We start from the raw sequence: 19593 nt of genomic DNA, 5'->3' as shown, positions 1-19593 counted from the left end.
AAACTGAGCAGAGAGACCAGCACTGTCAACGATCGTAGCGGAAAAGCTGATCTCATTAGGCAAGTCGGACAGTTCTCTGCATGATGCGTTCTGCATGATGGTCCTCTCGCTGGACACACACACGCAAAACCACCAAGAAACCATACAAGGCTCTCAATGGGATGCCAAGACGGCAGAGACGGTTCTGACTAGATTCACCTTAACGATTCGTGAAGAGTTGCTGCACTGATCTCACTGGGCTCTACAGCAAAGGGTGAAAGTATAAATAAATGTGCGTGTGCACACGGCCGGGAATCAGCAGGACATGGCCTCACACTCCACAGGACAATAGATCTAAAGTTCGACTTCTGCAAAAACCACCTTGTTTTGGCTCGGCCCTCCACTTTCAGTTTCCCAGAGGAGATGGCAGAGGTCCTGGAAAGCTTCCGTGTCACACCGAGTCTTGAGCCGAGAATCAAGACCAGGACAATGGGAATGGAGTTCAAGGGACGTGAGCTTGGGAGATCCCACGTGGAAACAAAACTATAAACTCTGAAACTCCAGAGCTGTGCTGAGAAATAAAGTCTGACAGAATCTTGCTGCATGCAGAAACAATTAATATTCCCTGACAAGAGTGGCGCAATAGGGATTACAGTGGCTTGGGGACAGATTTTATCTTGAGGGGAGTCAAGCTTGAGGGGGAAAAGAGCCTTGATACTTTTAATTACTGTTCCGTTCAGTGGTAAACCACAGAGTCGGCTCAGGTTTCAGAGGTATACAGTGAGATCACGTCCCAAAACTGTAAACAAACAATGACATATGGAAAGGTGGATCTTCTGCTTCCAAGTTTGCTTAATCGCGACCTTGTCCTAAGCTGTCGACTATTACTAGGTGAAGTCATAAGCAGAGATTAGTATTAAATTTCAAACATTGTGGACACAAACATTATGGATGACCTACTACTTTAGTGTTTTTTTTAACAATTTTTATTGTTCATTCAGCCTACTTGTCCTTTCAGGCTACACGTCCACTCGTTTTTGTACACTAAAGACATGTGCCTCAGACTGTTTGTGCAGCAGAAAAAAAACACAAACCAATGTCTATTAGTCATAAATTAGACACTGGAATTTATAAACCATTTGATGTTCATGTTGCCTCTGAAACCAAAGGCCAAGTTCTCAAAAGCCAAACCTCACAATGAGCAAGCGAGGGCATATTCTTATGCTAATCCCAGTAATTGTTCGGGCTCTTCTTCCCCGAGCTGGTAGGAGATGATTTAGGGTGACAGTGTTGCTTTAAGAGCTGCCTGTAGGGGGTGGAGGGGGATGTCGTAGATCACCGCGCTCATTAATCAATTAACACGACCCCCTTCCAGCCACCTGTCCAAGAGCATCGCTTAGCACAACATTCCAAAGCTCGATGACGGATCTAGAAAAGGCCTGAGCATTAATCGTCCATGCTAGCATACCTTCTTTGCTTTTCTTCAGAATTTCATACAGTCATGCTAAAAGATGAAAAGTAAAAACGTTGCCTGGTCACGCAAAACTTAACCTATTCTATTTACAAACCTTTAGTAGATGCTATAGAAATGGCTTGTTGAGTAATGCTAGCGAAAAAAAACCACTGTAGGGGAGGACCTCATAATTCTTATTATTAGAAATGTACCAAAAATGAAATCGATGCAAAAATTCTATCAAATGAGAAACACTCATTTATACTCTTTATCGTAAAAATATCACGCATTACAACTTGTTTAAGCCGTAATGAGAATTAAAACGGTGGTTGATTTGAGACGTTATGCACAGCTTATTCCTGTCAACTTCTAATAGTACTTTTTAAGTGTTGCCAGAGTAAGGGGGATTCCCCGCATTCAAGCTGTTTTTAACAAACTCGATGTGAAAAATATTGCTGTTGGAATTATTAATTGAGATTTTCAGTTCTGGGACTGCTGGTTCTATTAATAATGATCGGGATTTAAAGTAAAAGAGAACAAGAACCAAAACCCAATGAAAGATATAATCGAAAATTGTAGGGTTTGATCTTATATTGCATTTTTGCATTTTTGCAATGTTTGCATAACACCCTGCCATTTTGCAAGTTCTTCCACTTAGAAACCATGGAGGGGTCTGAAATTGTCATCGTAGGTGCATGTCCACTGTGAGAGACATAATACAAAAAAAAATCCAGAAATCACAAAGTATGATTTTTAAACTATTTATTTGTATGATACAGCTGCAAATAAGTATTTGAACACCTGTCTATCAGCTAGAATTCTGACCCTCAAAGACCTGTTAGTCTGCCTTTAAAATGTCCACCTCCACTACATTTATTATCCTAAATTAGATGCACCTGTTTGAGGTTGTTAGCTGCATAAAGACACCTGTCCACCCCATACAATCAGTAAGAATCCAACTACTAACATGGCTAAGACCAAAGAGCTGTCCAAAGACACTAGAGACAAAATTGTATACCTCCACAAGGCTGGAAAGGGCTACGGGGAAATTGCCAAGCAGCTTGGTGAAAAAAGGTCCACTGTTGGATTAATCATTAGAAAATGGAAGAAGATAAACATGACTGTCAATCTTCCTCAGACTGGGGCTCCATGCAAGATCTCACCTCGTGGGGTCTCAATGATCCTAAGGAAGGTGAGAAATCAGCCCAGAACTACAGGAGGAGCTGGTCAATGACCTGAAAAGAGCTGGGACCATTGTTTCCAAGGTTACTGTTGGTAATACACTAAGACGTCATGGTTTAAAATCATGCATGGCACGGAAGGTTCCCCTGCTTAAACCAGCACATGTCCAGGCACGTCTTAAGTTTGCCAATGACCATTTGGATGATCCAGAGGAGTCATGGGAGAAAATCATGTGGTCAGATGAGACCAAAATAGAACTTTTGGGTCATAATTCCACTAAAAGTGTTTGGAGGAAGAAGAATGATGAGTACCATCCCAAGAACACCATACCTACTGTGAAGCATAGGGGTGGTAGCATCATTCTTTGGGGGTGTTTTTTCTGCACATGGGACAGGGCGACTGCACTGTATTAAGGAGAGGATGACCGGGGCCATGTATTGTGAGAGTTTGGGGAACAACCTCCTTCCCTTAGTTAAAACATTGACGATGGGTCGAGGCTGGGTCTTCCAACATGACAATGACCCGAAGCACACAGCCAGGATAACCAAGGAGTGGCTCTGTAGGAAGCATATCAAGGTTCTGGCGTGGCCTAGCCAGTCTCCAGACCTAAACCCAATAGAGAATCTTTAGAGGGAGCTCAAACTCCGTGTTTCTCAACGACAGGCCAGAAACCTGACTGATCTAGAGAAGATCTGTGTGGAGGAGTGGGCCAAAATCCCTCCTGCAGTGTGTGCAAACCTGGTGAAAAACTACAGGAAACTTTTGACCTCTGTAATTGCAAACAAAGGCTACTGTACCAAATATTAACATTGACTTTCTCAGGTGTTTAAATACTTATTAAAAATCATACATTGTGATTTCTTGATTTTTTTTTTTAGATTATGTCTCTCACAGTGGACATGCACCTACGATGACAATTTCAGACCCCTCCATGATTTCTAAGTGTGAGAACTTGCAAAATAGCAGGGTGTTCAAATACTTATTTTCCTCACTGTATATATACACGTAGTTAAAGAAGTACACGTCATCTACACATATTATTAATATTATTAATACATTGTAACCAAATACATTTTTATTCAGTAGTACTTTAAAAGGAAACTTGAAAGAATAAAAAACACAGCTTCTCAGTTTCCTGAATTGTCGGCCAAGAACCGTTCACATCGGATCTTTGTTAGTTATCATCCCACACTTTCAAGCTACAGAAATGCTGACCGTGATGGAAAGAAGCGCTGGTGCCCAGACAGAGAGAAAGAGAGAATCAGACAGATGAGGTTCACGCCTCAGCATGATATTGGCTGAGAATCAGGCAGCGAGGGCGAGAAACCCCTGAAGAGCTGACAACGCTGACATTGAAGGAATCCTCAAGGAATCCTATAGGAGATCACATCTGGAATGAAAAACAAATTAAAAGCAGACGAGCAAAAAAAATAAATAAATGATGTTCAGGGGTGGAATGTATGCATGAATCTTAAGACTGGGCTCAATTCTGTCTCCACTGGCTAGATCAAACGTACCGAAATGGTTCAACAAGTGGCTGAGAGCAATTCCGATGTGAACTGCCCTCGTGACGAAACCCTCATTGCCAGGCGGTCTCTTTTCAACAAGCCCCTATTCTCTGAATAATAGTGCACTCGCCAGAAAACCACACTTCAGCTTTTGTGTAATTCAAAACCACTCTTTGAAATAGGCTGAAACAGGGTGCAATCCTCAAACACCCGGTGAGGAGACATGAAGACAGCACATTTTTAGAATAAGGACAAGCAGCAGGCTTCAAGGCTTACAAGGTTTCGAGTCCCACAAAATGGTCAGCGCTACTGAAAGCAAGATCCGGGGTTTATGGTGCGGGGAATGTAGTTATAACTTAAGGGAGTGAAGTATAGTGCAGCTGTAAAGGAGTTGCAGTCTTTATTTCCACCTGCAAGATGATTCGCCATGAGGCCGCGGTGGACCCGATTCTGTGGTCTAAAGTTTCAAAACTGACTACATGACAAACAGCTGCAGACTCCGGACTCCCGCTTGCGGCCGCAGCTGCGAACGTGTCGCAATGTGAACGCAACCTTTTGCAATTTCAAAAGTCTTATTTTCGTGATCATTAGAGTTTCTCCATTTCCCTAAAAGAGCTTAAGAGGCCTTAAGAGCAGCAACTTTGGCAAAAGGTGAACAACTCCCGTTTCTACATCGATCAACAAGAACTCCCCTCCCGAGCAGAGCTTTCTGCAACTGGAAGCAAGCTGCGCAGTCGTATCAGCAACCCCGCTGAGGATTCTCACACATTGGATTGTGTAAACTTCCGTCAACAATCGAGGCCACGCTTTTTTTTTCCCTTTGTTCAGAGAGGGAACTCTTTGCAATCATTGTGAAATGCCACAAGATGTCAGCCAGGAAAGAAATAAAATAAGAAAAAAGATTTCTGATGATGGCATTCTTGCTGGTTCTTGTCCAGGTAAAGTTATCTCTCCTGTGAGAAACTTAAACCATGCAGCACTAGTGGGTCACGGGTCAGGACAAGCAAAACAAGGCAGACCCAGCAGAGACGTCCAATTCACTAAAGAACTTGCCTCGCGAGCATGAAAACCGTAATGTAAAGTTAAGAGAGCCAAACCCGGACCCGAGCCAAGTTCAGAAACAAAGTGCATTTGCATAACTCTTTGTTACTACAGGAAGTGAAGATATGAGGCATCTGGGGCCAAAAGCAAACAAAAATTACTTTCTTATTTCTGCAAGCCGACACCATGAATTTAACAGGAATTTGAATATCTTAGTCAGTCGTACTGACTAATCTAAGATCGAATTCTCGACTGAACATACAGAAAAAGAACATATATACACTATACCTGCTAAAGACAACACGAAAAACAAAACTATCCTGTTTGTAACCTAGCTTGATTGCGCTTAATACATTTACACATTCACATTGCAAATTAGCAATGGCAACAAACCAATATGCAGTATCTGTATCAGTACTGAGTCAAAACCAGCAAGAAATAGTGGATCGGATACATAGAAGAAAACACATCGGATATCAGATTCTACAAGAAATACAGGCTGTAATTGGAATTTTGGAGACTGGAAAACTTTACTGGGCTGTTTTTTCATACATCTGCAATTTATTATATTTACAAAAGTTATTTGTGTGTGAAAGAGTTTAACAGTGAAGTGCCTTGGATACAATTAAATTGATAACTTAGTAGTTTTTAAAGAAAACAATATAAAATGGATATCTGGACTGGTTGAGCATCAGGGTTTAAGTACAAGTACCCTTCCCCAACCCAACACCCAGTCATATTTCACCACCACCTCCCCGACACCACCTTACATTTCACCTCCACTTTTGCTATACAGTCAACCCCCCAACTTCGCGGTTGTGAACCAACTCAGATGTCACCCTTTTAACAGAAGTAGTAAGCCTTTATTTGTCCAATATACAAAGTGAAATTCTTCCATATCCCAGCTTGCTCAGAGTATGCGTAGGGGAGCACAGAGGGTTATGGGCGGCAAAAGTTTGGCGATACCAAGGCTTGAACCCCGACCTTCCAATCAGTAACCCAGAGCCTTAACCACTAAGCCACCACTCCCCCTTGATACATGAGGCACATTTCACCTCCACCTCCTCCACACCCAGTTATGGTTCACCTCCCCTCTCCCAGTCAAATTTACACTGCCGCCCTGCCCCACACACAGTCACATTTCACCTCCACCTCTGCCACATCGTCAAAATTAACCTCCCCTGCCCCCTTATTCAGTCATATTTCACCTCCACCTTTGCCACGCCCAGTCATATTTCACCTCCACTTCTGCCACACCCAGTCACAATTAACCTCCTCTGCCACTTACTCAATCACATTTCACCTCCACCTCCCTCACAGTCGTAATATTTTCACCTCCTGGTCCTCTTCACCAGTCCCAGACGGCAGTGGCATCATGCAGGTTCAAGCTCAGTGGATGACGTTGGACTCCTGCTCTGAAGGTTGTGGGCCCTAAACCTTCAACTTCCTCAAGACCCTTACTGAAGTAGCGCTGGACCAGGGCATCAACCAAATGTTGTATATGTAAGGAGAATGCTAGGAATATATAACTATTGTTGGAGTCTGACTTTTCTGCCATGTGTTTTCACCGCTGCTTCACATTTCATTTCACTTAACAAAAAGGTCATTTTTCATAGTCATGAAAATAAAGAAAACTCTTTGAATGAGCAGGTGTGTCCAAACTTTTGGTCTGTACTGTATATATATTATATATATATATACAGTACAGACCAAAAGTTTATATATATTATATATACAGTACAGACCAAACGTTTGGACACACCTGCTCATTCAAAGAGTTTTATTATGAAAATTGTACACACCTTCTCATTCAAAAAGTTCTTTATTTTCATGACTATGAAAATTGTAGAGTCACACTGAAGGCATCAAAACTATGAATTAACACGTGGAATTATATACATAACAAAAAAGTGAACTGAAAATATGTCATATTGTAGGTTCTTCAAAGTAGGCATCAAGAGAATGCCAAGAGTGTGCAAAGCAGTAATCTAAGCAAAAGGTGGCTACTTTGAAGAACCTTCAATATGACATATTTTCAGTTGTTTTACACTTTTTTGTTATGTATATAATTCCACGTGTTAATTCATAGTTTTGATGCCTTCAGTGTGACTCTACAATTTTCATAGTCATGAAAATAAAGAAAACTTTTTGAATGAGAAGGTGTGTCCAAACTTTTGGTCTGTACTGTATATTTTCAAAAATTTCTATAAGATTTATTAATTATAACAAACACATATTTTGCAAATAAAATCACAATTTATTACGTTGTTCACGGTTATTTAAACATATATGCCGCTTATACATTTTCCTTTTACAAGCAGGTGAACTGTTATACATTTACAAGAACTTCAGCTTTAATTTGAATAGAACTTGAATGCTTTAATGCCCCTGGTTGAAGACCCATGACTTGTTATACAGTGGAACCTCGATACTTGCAACTTTGACACTTGCGAATGCGATAGTAGATTTGGACCGGACTAAGAGTAATTAGAATAAATCTGATAGTTTACGAGAAGTTGCGAGTTTGTACTAATAAATTACATAAAAATGTTTGCAGGAACCATCCAAAGGAGTCAAAACCTTGTGATTTTTTTATTACTCACGAGGGGTCGTAGAACAGAACCCCCACGGGTATCGAGGTTGCTGTGTATACCCTAATATGTATATGTATACATATTTTCTTATATTTTCTTTTTTATTTCAACTTTATGGTAATCTTTTACTGTAAACACCTGAAATTAAACAATTTCTCAATTCTGATATTGAGTATTTAATTCTGTTTGAAATGCTGATCAACTCCCCACCCACCTGAGGGGTCCGTTTCAATAAAAAAACCACTGCCTAATAAAACTGTTAGATTTCTGTTAAAATTACGTTTTCGTTTTTACGCAGCCAGGTTGAAGTTGGTAAAGAAACTGCACCGCAGTGCACTGCACGATAACAAATTAAAGTGGCCTTTAAGAACCCCCCCATCCCATCCCAACAGGTTTTATAGCTGCATTGCCGGACTGGGATCAAAGGTCAAACCCAGTGACATTTTCAGGGCCAAAGGGTGATGAGTAGCATTTATCACAACTGAGACATTCTCTGCAAATAAATTACCCGGCAACCAGCTGAAAGACCTTCAACATTGCTGTCTTGTCAACCTTGGATACTAATGAAGACCTACTACTGGAGGTGCTCTATACAGTGTGTGTGTGTGTGTGTGTGTGTGTGTGTGTGTGTGCATGTGTATAGCGCCGAGAAGCCAACAACCCGAGCTGGCACCATCCATTGTAGCTGTTGCTGAAGAGTTACGTCAGGGAGGGAGGTTTTTCTTTTCTTTTTTTTTTTTTTTTTTAATGATCACGGGCTGGACTAAATCAGCTCCAGATGCTGGCGCGCAATCAGACTACTGGCACGTCACGCATCTTTAAAAGCTGTTAAAATTACATTAAGCACACAATGGTCCAGGCCAAAATAAAGAGAGTAGGAAAAAAGAGCTGGAAGTCAAATAACCCTGTATGAGGTATGTTTACCGCAAATCCGAATTGACCGATTCCAAAACTTTGGCCACTGGGCAGCGACGGCTCTCGGAACAAAGGTTGTTTGTGCACAAGTTGCAGAAGAGCCGAGTTACAACACTGAAGCCTTCACTAAGGGCTAAAGGACACGGACATGCCGTTCCCCACTTACCCATTACCAGCTGTTTATAGCAGTCGGGATGGTCCTTGGTGGAATGGAAAGCAGCTTCTACAATATCTCGGACAATAGGGTATTTTTTTTTCATATTCAATAAAAAACAAGGGGGAGTGATATCGTGAAAGTTTGCCAGACAACACTTTGGGAGTACGGAGACCGAAGGGAAAAATCGTGCATGCTGACTTTGAAAAACAGAAAAAATCTGAGAACAAAAAAAAAAAACCCAAAAAGCAGTGCACAACGGGCGTCTTTCACGTTGCCTTTATGACTCTCCCACTTTCAATCGGCCACAAATGTTCAGTCAGAGAAAACCATAAACTAAAATCCGTCCCTGCTTTGACAACATGCGATGAAGCACTGTATTTGTGAAAACACATTTCACCAAAAAGAAAGAAAAAAAAAAGTTTGCAGTGTTTTCCCCAATGAATGGAATCCACATGATGGATTTTGCGTGTTGTGAAAAACTCGTTAACGAGTGATTTGTTAACGCTGATCTCCGGTTGCCATGGGTTTCCCATTTGGATGTGCAGCTCCTTCCGTCGAGACGCGAAGTTAATGGGAATTTAAAAATGAAAAACGTTGCCGGGTTTTTGACGGATGCGTTTTCGAAGGCGTTCTGCGCGAGGAAAGCGACAGACAGACTGTGAGATGAAATAAATGAACGGGTGATGGTGGGAGGCCTCGGGGATGCTTTTTCACCAAGGAGAGCTTGACTTGTGGGAATACGCCTCTCCGTGCCAAATGTAAATGTTTCTACAAAATTAGGGTTTGAAAAATTCACAATCAGCAGGGTGGACGGCCACCTGTGGCAAGGGGACACGTTAATCTCTGGTGCTTAAGTGGAAATATCGACTTTTTATAACGTTTGTTCATTTGCGCACACCCTTTCCAAGTTTCCGAAGCTTTCGCAAGGCTCTTTTTTGTGAATATTGTTTTTTTTATACATTCAGCAGCCACAGAGCAGCTGTAGCTTTCAAGCGCAGACAAATTGTGTGTGCGCTTATTTGCAACCAAAGAAAACGTTCACCCTAATATATAGTAATACGGTATGGAGTAAAACACGCCTACTATGTCACCTGAGGTTAAAAATAACGCATGGGGATCGGATCCCACACAGCAAACACAAACCCGCAAATGCGTTACCTCAGGGCCGGAGTCAGCACATTTATTGCGCACGAGGGCCCCGAACGACACACCAGGGACGTTCGCTACACTCGGACCTGAGGAAATCGCGGCTCCTCGGGAGGAAAATGAGGCCATTTTTAACTCCCCAGCTCTCGGCTATAATGGCTGTGGTCAATGGAGTGTGTGCGGCCGGCGCTCGAGCGCAGGCGATACGGAAGCGGGGGTTCATAAATTACGAAACATTGCGGGACGAGGCCTAATCACCTCTGCGCTGTCACCTAGCAGAAGGGGGAGCTGGTTTAATTTACGCCACCACATCCGTCACTGCTCAAGCTCATTTAATTCACGCTAGCTCTCCGACTGTGGGGGAGCTTCAGTGCTATGTTTCTGTGGCTCACCGCTATTTCGTTTGGTTTTAAACCACCCCAAGGCCTGATGTGTCTCATTAATGGCCTCTTTGGTACCTCCTACAGAGTCAGAGGGGAATTTTGGAAATGTGCGCCCAACAACGATACAAAGAACTATTCGGAATTAAATTAGCAATATGCAAAAGCAGTTGAACATTGTGCTTGCCTATGATGGAATCTCCAGACCAGTTGATCCACAGCCAAACAGCTCTGTGCTGTACTTCTGCAACCTTTCAAAGGAAACGCTATGTAAAAAATAAGAAATTATATATTGAATGAATTTTTTTTTTACCTAGAATGGACTTGCTTTTTATTTCAGAAAGGACACAATGGAAAAACCTTAGAAAGCAATAAATATCTTGATGCGCTTATGTATTCGACCATGTTTGTATTTTTAAGGGCAAGAAGTTTCTGTTATCCGACCAATCCAAATGACTTAAACACAAGTTCTAGAACAAATTTACCTCACGGATGCCAATATTTGTTCATTATCAACCGTACAGTATCTACCGGAGTGGCAACTGCCACACAAAGAAAAAGCATAAGTTGTTCGGTAGCTTGCGTCTTCAGGATTGTCCGAACTTTGCGACAACAACGCATTTGACCGTGGCTATGCTGATTTAAATGTTGTTACTTGTGTGCTTTGTACTTGCGGAAACCAGTACTTAATACACTGGGACTTTGTATCTATATATAAAATCTGTATTGTTTGTTGTTGCTTGGTAAATGAAATTTGGCATAGACTTTACAGGTTTGTCTTTCCAATCCAGATATCATGTTCAGTGCCCCAGTGTATAAACAGATTATGTAAATCATTCCTTATATCTACAAGAACCATGCAAGGATCCTTGCTTCAGTATTGCAACCCCTCATAATTGTCATGCCACCCCATAAATCATTTTCTAGCTCCACCCCTTGTTTTCATATATGGAAAAATTTGTTCTTTTAATAGTTCTTTTTTTTCTTTCTGAAAGGGAAACATGATGTTTTTGGGTTCACCACAGAACATTGTTTTTCCTCCGAACGGACAAGTGAAAACCTTTGAACCTTATGATTCGTAGCTATGAAGGAAAACGCGACCACACTTTTTCTGAAACTTGTTAATGACGCGTCAGCTGCGACATCCTCCTCAACGAAGTCGCTTTTTGAATGTGGTGTTTAGAGTTTTGGTAATGAGCTTGTTTTCAGGCTGCTTTTATTGCCCCGATCTGGCAACCCTTCCTGCAATTTCATGAGGCAGCACTTTTCAGAATCAGACACTCGCTGTCTCGAGTGCCTCCGTATAAACGATTTCATTTGTGTCTCGCTGCAACTTTCGAATACGCGCTGCTACATCAACAAGACAGAAGGTTACAATAAAGTTGTGTAATGTGTGCGGTTTTGGAATTATCCAAGTTGTGAAAGTTTACTGAGGACATCTGGCCCAAAAAGTGCTCAGTGCAAAACAACGCCGCTTTCTTTGCTAGCCTGCCGTTTTACTTATAATGCCTCTCAGCAGGACAGTAACTACAATACTGTAAAATCCAGAACCAGCTGTATCCTAGTCTAGTAAGAGGAGTTTCTCTGGAGGTGGAGACTTTAGCAGCAATTGTTTGAGGGAAAACAAAGAGGAGGGTCAAGTGCAAGAATCATCACAAACTAACTCAAATGAACTGTAGTGCATTTGCCATGAATTTAGTATCTCAAGTGGTGTTTGAGCCATGGAGCACTTGGTATTTTTTAGGTATAATAGACACCTTACGGCTTTTAACTCTACTCTCCATTTGAAACATCTCCATGCGCTCGCTTCGGATTGCGAACCCATCTGATGCTCCGACTCCACACACTCCACCCCCACACACACACACACACACACACACACACACACACACACACACACACACACAGACAAAATGAAGATAAAACACAATAGAACTCAAGCGGCCCTCGAGGCGAGGAGCACTTTCAGCAAATTAGCAACAAATTGAGAGGGAGAAAAAAAGAGGAGAACGAGAATCCTGGCTGAAGTGGAAGGAGAGGAGGGTGTAACAAGATAGAGAATGGTGATGGGAGGGATGGGGGGTGGTGTGAATCAGATTTTCTATGACAATGTGCTTAAGATTGCTGTTTCAAAGAAAGAGCAGATCATCCGTCAAAACTAATGGTGCTGTCCTGCTGAAGAAAAGCAACAGCCCAATGGAGGCCATTTATTAAAGGGAAGGTAGGGGTGGGGAGGAGGGGGGGTTGGAAGAGGTAGGTGCTGTATTAACAGCCTTGAACCACTACCCAAGATTATAATACTCCCAATCTTTATATAACAACTCCAATCCCAGTCCCAGAACACACCAGTACAGGGTGGGGGGATAAATACATTTAGGTCAGATCAGTGAATATATTTTGTAAAGTGCTGAAGCTTCTGCAGCTCTGACTGCCAGGCCTGAGCAAGACCAAGGGGGGGTACACAACACCGATACACAATAAAATAAAAGCCTCTTTCACTACAAAAAGGTCACCGGGTTCAGTTACAGTCTGGTATGATTAACTCCAGAGGCAGGAAACAGGCGCTTTTTATAGCCGCGGACTCTTGATATGTGTAATGATACTGTAATGTAACAGGGGTGAATTACAAAACCACGTCAGCATTTTCACAACAAATAAAATGCTGGACAGCTTGTTCCAGTCAGGATGCTGATAGCAGGGAAAGGATGTGAGGCCAAGAGCTACAACGCTCAATCGTTATTATTATGATTATGGCCTATTTCTTCCCAACTGCACATGTGGGTATTTTCTTTTTCAATTCGACCAGAAGTTAAAGGGCCCTTCCTGAAATAATATTACCATCAGATTGCTGCAACGACTTACTTCCTACCAGTTTCTCTTCGGTTAATGTCAGCACCAGGACTGTCAGAACTCCCAGCATCCCAACTCTGTTCTAGTTTGGTTTGTCATCAGATCTGAGGACGCTTCTTCTGTCCCGCAGATAAAAGTCAAGTATCCGGGAGTTGGCCCGGGGTGCACCTGACGAGAGACCACTTGGCAGGAGAGACGTCGTTTACAGTAAGCGCCAGTGAGAGTTTCGCCAAATGTGTTGTAGAAAGCGGCGCGCCCCCTTTAAGAGCAAGGCTGAGATGAGGCAACGGAGTTATCCTATCTCTCTGACCTAGTTGCTCCCTCTCCCTTCTCTCATCTCTCTATTCTTCATCTTGCCGGGATCTGTGCTGTCTGACACGTGAAAACTTTAATACCATCAAAGGCGTCGGAGAAATAGCCCCGAAAGAATGGGGTGGTTGGGGGGGGTATATAAAAAGAAAACCTTTCGCTATACAGTCGGGTCCTGGTGAGGACTCACTAATGGCAGAAGAGCATCAGCATTCACCGGGGCATCCGCACTCGTCTCGAAGGAGCATCACAGGGACTTAACTTCCCAATCCTGCCTTTCATTCATAAGCTCTCTGCACTTTTCAGGTCTTTCCCACACTCCCCTTTCTTCCTCCAGGAAAGCCTTAGGGCAAATCACAAATCAGTGCGGAGAAACCGTACCGCCGCAACCTCGCGGTGCTGTGACCGCTGCATTAGCCACAATGTTCGTTTGATGGAACTTGTTCAGCTGGGTTTGTCTCGAGGAATACAAGATGGGTTACAGCAATGAAATTTAAGCTGTGTCCACCCTGACATGTTTTTGTTTGGAAAGGCATATTTTCCACTCCGGTTTGAGACGCATTTTCAATCAATGAATCAATTTCAAAGAACTGGAAGGTAAATAATCGAAAAGGCGGAGATAAAGCTGGTCAAGGTACGATTTGCGCATGGGACGTAAGCGCTTTCTGATGTTTCAGTGTGGATGAGCAACTTTTGGGAAACGATTGAAAATAAAAGTGTGAACGCGGAGCGGTTTTCCAGGCGAAAACGCCGTTTCCAAATGTATCCGGATTAGCGGTAGCCTTAGTATTGCAAGTTTCCAGGTGTGTTTGTGATCATATGATTACGTGGTTTTTACATTTGCAACGTATTCACAAAGTCTTGCCCCTAAAAGTCTGGGGATCGTTACAATGCAATGCTTATAAACGTCTTGAAAGGCTCGGGCCATTACATTACAAACAAACTCCTTTACTCTTTCCAACCACGCCAACTGCTGAAGAATAACGGCGGCCCATTATGGAGCATACGCTTAAACATGATCGCTTCTCCGAGCCGGACGACGGAAGCTCTTCTTGGCAAATGAGGTTTTACGCCTCTGCATGCCACAATTCGGTTCCTCAGCCCTAATTTGTCCGTGTGGTTTGGAACGATCTGCTTGCCTCGCTTGGTCTGACCACATCAACATTATGCCTGAACAAGTGGGAGGCTCCTGGCAGCCGTGTACCAGTCCAATAGCATGGCACATGGCTGAGGGCTCTCCAAAAACAGAGCCTGCTTGCTTCAGAGCCAGACAGCCTCCATAAAAAGATTTCACATTCTGACTCCAGATCTAATGCAATCTAAAAACAGTGTGTACTTTCGGAATCTGGTCCTGGAGCTAAGATTTGAAAGAAACAATGACTGATTTTTTTTCAGTGCCAACATCACAGCCTTCAGGCAGATAACTTTCTCCCGAAACAGAACCTGTCTCCACAGATAACATGCTCCTGAAATAGAACCAGTCTAAAATGATAAATGTTTTCCAGAAACAGAACCAGTCTTCAGAGATAACTTCTACAGAACCAGCCTCCAGAGATTATGTTTTCCAGAAACCGAACCAATCTGCAGAAATAGAACCTGTCTTCGAAGCGTATTATATTCAGAAACTGAAATTGCCTCCAAAGCTAATATCCTTCAAAAAAACTGTCTCCCAAAATAACACTCTCCATAAACATGACCTGTCTCCAGAGCTCCCTTTATAATCTATAGAGCTAACATTCTCCCGAAACAGAACCTCTGTCTGCCGATAACGTTCTCCAAGAACAGAGCCTGTCTCCAAATCTAAAGAAACAGATTAGAGTTGATATTATCCAGAAACAGAATTTGCCTCCAAGCACAACAATCTCTGGAAACAGAACCAGAGCATCTCGAGAGTTAAGAGCTTTCCAGGAACAGAGCCTGCTTGAAACACAGCCAAACATACATAAAAAAAGGCCTTTTTGCAAAGGTGAATACTGAGGTAATAAATAGCTTTCAGCAGAGCCTGTTTTAACAGCTTCTAGACATTAGGTTAAGGCTCTCACAAACAGAACCGTATCCAGATATATTGTCTTCCAGAAGCAGAAGCAGTTTTTTTCTGAAAACCAAAATCTGCTTGCTGAGCATGTTCTCCAGAAGCTCTCAAAGCCTAGGAATCGGGGCCCTAGGAAAACATCCTCTGGAAACAAGGCCAACTTCAATTAGAGAGGAACGACCACCAGGTTTCCTGAAGAAGAGCGCTTCAAGAAACAGCACCCTCCCTCCGAGTTAACGGTCTCCAAAAACAGGACCTGCGTTCTTCTGAAACGCTGGTTTTCAAGCCTGTTTTGAAACAGCACCTGACTCAGACTTGAGCAACCTGCAGAAACAGTCCTCGCTTCCAGAGCCGCAGCTGTCCAGAACAAGGACTGGCTTTCTTCATTTATATATGTCCTTCAGAAACAGAGCCTGTTTTCCTCCAAAGAAAAAAAAAAAAAGAAGAAGAAGCCATGAAGCCAGGTTCCTTCAGAGCCTAAACAACTTCTACGAACTGCTTCCAGAGATAACAGGCTCAGGAAACAAATCTTTGACTTTGGGAATTTATAGGAAGTTATTTGTAGAATATTAAAGATTCTCAACAACCATTTGAAGGGTCCAAGTTATCTTTACTAATGAATTCCATACTCGTACCAAATGACCGTGATGCTTCACGCAGAAAAAAAACGAAGTTCAGGAAGTCTCACTCATGAAGAAAGTAGACTCTGGACAGAATTAGCTCTTGGAACAGGTTCGTTCTGGAAAAAGTGAGCCGATTGAGACCCAGGGGGTCGGAAGTTTATGCTACAAAAATGTGTATAACTTTGGATCTTTTGACTTGAGTCAATTAACGGCCGATCCACAAATCCCAAACAGGTTTCCCTTGTACATCAAACGTACATCTGACAGTTCGACAACATCAAGACCCAGAATGGTGACACAGCGCTACGCTAAGCCCCAACAACAATAGCACCATTGTCACGATCACAATCCGGCACATTGTACACACCATGTTGACACACTCCGGTCCTTTACAAAACACTTGGAAAAACGGCCTGTCCTCCTGCCCGTCCTCTTCCAAAAAACAATCTGTTCCAAGGACCATGTGGAGAAAAAAAGAAGTTAAATAAACCATCAGAAACTACTAAATACTGTTTGCCAGGAGATGTTGAGTCACTATCAGGTTTTCTTTTTTTTCCTCTCTTGGTTTTTCCATTCCTTGTTCTGGCATTCATCTCTAAGGAAGTTTGGGAAAAGTGTTTTTTTTTTGTTTTGTTTTGTTTTCTGAGGGAAATGGTGTGTCAGAGGAATGAATTGTTAGATGGAAGAGCGAATACGAGCGGTCATTTTTAAATTCTCATTATAGGACTGTTCTTTATTTATTTGTATTTTTATTTATTTATTGTTAAACATGAAAACCGGTAGCTAATTATCTGTTTGCTATTTACATTTACGCCATTTAGCAGACGCCCTCATCCAGAGCGACGTACAAAATTGTTTTGCGTCTTTATAAACGAATAGATCGACACACTAGGTTAGAAACTTAAGATACCATCGGCACAAAACTCTATTGAGAGAAATTCTAGAAAAAAAAGTGAAATATACAGTAATCAACCATTTATCGCCGTGGTTACGTTCCAAAACCGCCTGCGATAAACGAAAAACCACGATAAACAAACTTTAAACACACACAGAAAACATTTGCAAGAATATCGCGAGATGTGTTTGTTGTAGAAATACAGTTCCCTCCATCACAGTTATAGTGGAAACATGTACATTATACAATTCTGTAGCAGCGTAGCCTATGCGTAGTTTCTCTGCTTGCTTATTGGTCGAAGTGTCCAATGACGTCAAAAAGGAGGCGGAGTTAAGGATACACGTATTCTTTACTTTCTGTACCGTATTAAAACTTTACTTCGTTTTATAATTTAGAATTATATTTTTATTAATGAATTTCCTTATTTTAACATAAACAGCCATAAAAAGTATTCCCTATAAAACCCGGAAAAATCGGCGAAACCGATTAGTTACCTGGCAAACGCAATTTCGGGCTAAACAAATATAATAAAAAATATGAACAGCCACAATATTCGTCAAACATTTATATATAACTGACTCTGTTCAATGTTTATAACCATAAAAATAAATCGGTTTAAGTGTCAACTACAAGCAATTGCATAATGTAACGGCACCACGTTAACCGCGGACCCTCCACGATCTATCAACACGACCTTGAGCGTGTTGTGACGTCATAACTCCCATCAAATCTAATCCCGTGTACTGGGGTTCAGGATAGGGTTTCAAATTGAAACGATGCGAAATGATCACCTAGGAAACGCAAACGGCGCAAATCGGAAGTTGCGAGTAGAAGAGAAAAGAAGGAGAAGAAGAAAAAAAAATCTCATGAATACCTGTGAGCTGTAACCTGTTGGCTCCGCCCACCGGCGTCTCGAGACCTGAGGAAGTTCCTGCGCGTCGGCTCGTTTCTGACGCGCTTTTGCAGTGAAGATGATGAGGACGAGGATGGTAAGGTCGTGCAGCTGTTTTCTTTTCTTTTTTTTTCGTGCTCTGTGTGTGAGAGACAGCGTGTGTGTGAGAGAGAGAGAATGTGTGTGTGTAAAACCCTCCTCGTGCACAAGTGACCTCCAAACGAGGGGGAGGAAAAGCGGCTTCAGTAACGGCGCGACTCGGACGGTGAGGCGGTAAGTGGGGACGGAGCTCCGCGCGAGGAGAGGGAAGCGACAGCGGCCATTTGGAGTCACGTGCCTGCGCTTGCAAGTGTGTGTGTGTTTGTGTGTGAGTGTGTGTGAGAGAATGACCCCGCCCCCTCCTCTCCGTTTCCTCTCGCACAGCGCCGGTCCGTCTGGCAGGGGGAGTGTCCCCGTTAACCCTTGTGTCAGATTCTGGAGGTTACATAACGTCCTCACATCTCCAGTCTTGTTCCACCGTATTGCGGTTTTCAATCCCTCAACCTTTTCCGGTTCTCATGAATATTCTCCTCAGCTCCAAACCCAGAAACATGCAGCGAACTATTCCTTCTTTTATTTTGTCCCCAGAAAAAAAAAGATGACACACACACACACACACACACATACCCTCGTGGAGGTCATGGCACCAACTGGGGGCGTGGCTTTATTCGACTGACAACCTCTCCTAACGAACCTTTTTAATTAAAAAAACATTTCCTAATATTTCATTTTATGTTTGACCATGATAAACCCTGAAATTTTACACGTGACATCACGTGTCCAGATGTCCACGTAATACACGTGTCCAGATTCTTACGTTAACTAATACAATGATAATGAACTAATATGTTAAATGTTTCTATGTGGAACTCACTGAACTTTTTTTAAACACATGAAAATGACATAAAAACAGAAACAAACAGGTGAAATTAAAAAAGAAATATAACTACTAATTATAAATGCATATTAGAATAATATATAATATATATTTATACATCTTCTTTGGCTTCTTTCGTCTTCTCCCATTAGGGGGCGCCACAGCGGATCATCCGTCTCCATACCCCCCTGTCCTCTACATCTGCCTCTTTCAAACCAACTACCTGCATGTCTTCCCTCACCACATCCATAAACCTCCTCCTTGTTCTTCCTCTTTTCCTCCTTCCTGGTGGCTCCATCCTCAGCATTCTCCTACTGATATACCCCATGTCCCTCCTCTGCACATGTCCAAACCATCTCAATCAAGCGTCCATCACCTTGTCTCCAAAACGTCCTACATGCGCTGCCCCTCTAATAAACTCATTTCTAATCCTGTCCATCGTCGTCACTCCCAACGAACATTTCAACATCTTCAGCTCTGCTACCTCCAGCTCCACCTCCTGTCTTTTACTCAATGCCACTGTCTCTAATCCATACAACATCTCAGGTCTCAGTCCTATAAACTTTCTCTTTCACTCTCACAGATACTCTTCTATCACAAATCACTCCTGCTATCACTCTTCTCCACCCACTCCACCCTGCCTGCACTCTTTTCTTCACTTCTCTAACACACTCCATTACTTTGCACTGTTGACCCCAGGTACCTGAACTCCTCCACCTTC

General features: G+C 42.4%; 1 protein-coding gene across 1 annotated transcript in view; it reads right to left on the bottom strand.

Annotated features, from left to right (window-relative positions):
• raraa (retinoic acid receptor, alpha a) overlaps positions 1-18855 on the bottom strand; it is an 87102-nt gene extending 68247 nt beyond the window's left edge. The window contains 1 exon segment of the mRNA XM_046853716.1: positions 17939-18855. The gene's annotated coding sequence lies outside the window, so the exon portion shown is untranslated.
• Between the last annotated feature and the right edge of the window lie 738 nt (positions 18856-19593).

This window comes from Silurus meridionalis, chromosome 7, assembly GCF_014805685.1.
Source record: "Silurus meridionalis isolate SWU-2019-XX chromosome 7, ASM1480568v1, whole genome shotgun sequence".
NCBI classification, from domain to species: domain Eukaryota; kingdom Metazoa; phylum Chordata; class Actinopteri; order Siluriformes; family Siluridae; genus Silurus; species Silurus meridionalis.
Note: the sequence above shows the minus strand (reverse complement) of the source record. Positions and strands in the feature narration are given on the sequence as shown.